At 33.0% G+C, this 730-nt stretch overlaps 2 long non-coding RNA genes across 2 annotated transcripts in view; both read left to right on the top strand.

Annotated features, from left to right (window-relative positions):
- The window catches only part of LOC119586907, a 27,260-nt gene that overhangs the window by 10,160 nt on the left and 16,370 nt on the right, over window positions 1-730 (top strand). The window lies entirely within an intron of this gene.
- LOC119586906 overlaps window positions 134-730 on the top strand; it is a 1,241-nt gene continuing 644 nt past the window's right edge. The window contains exon 1 of the long non-coding RNA XR_005229975.1: window positions 134-191. This is a non-coding gene — a long non-coding RNA (uncharacterized LOC119586906). The remainder of the gene's footprint in view (window positions 192-730) is intronic.

Genomic DNA, 730 nt, shown 5'->3' with positions numbered 1-730 from the left:
ACAACGGTTTCGCGATGGTATTTTTTTGTTCAAGTGCACAGAAGTAGTCACGTCCAAAATTTTGTTTTGTTTATTAGACTTCCCAACTCCAAAATGTCAGACATTTCCTGCAAACAGTACGTGCCTTTCACTATATAAATCTTACAGAATCGTTTTAATTCATATTAGTACCAGCAAGATGGAAACCAAGGGTAGGGTAGACTTCCGTAAAGACTATTTTTTAAATAATAGCTTGCAATGTATCAGCTAAAAACACTTGGGTTAAAACAACAATTATTCCACTCAAATTTAAAACACCGGACATCCTTCTCGGCTTGCGAGATAATAAGATAGATTTAAGAAACGAAACGAATTGTATATCCAGTTTATGTATCATTTTAATCATTTGGTACACTTTTTATTTTCGTTTTGTTTAAGAACTTGTTCCTTCACAACTGAAAACACTTCAGTTTAAACAACAATTATTCCTTATCATGTTAGACACTGGAGAATGAAATTTTATTGTGAGACCAGATAGATTAGCTAATAATCCTGAATTTTACTGTGAAACCCAAACTTATTGTACCCTGGACCATCCCTGAATGCTTATGACGGGTTTTATAATCATGCAAAGACAAGCCATTAAGAGAGTTTTTCATTCATTTATTATGCAATGATGCACGGGATACTACTTGTGACTGAAACTGAATCTACCAAAAATTTCAACTACCAATAATGAAAAACTAATATG

Source organism: Penaeus monodon, chromosome 22 (genome assembly GCF_015228065.2).
Source record: "Penaeus monodon isolate SGIC_2016 chromosome 22, NSTDA_Pmon_1, whole genome shotgun sequence".
Lineage (NCBI taxonomy): Eukaryota > Metazoa > Arthropoda > Malacostraca > Decapoda > Penaeidae > Penaeus > Penaeus monodon.
This window is presented reverse-complemented; position numbering and strand designations above follow the sequence as displayed.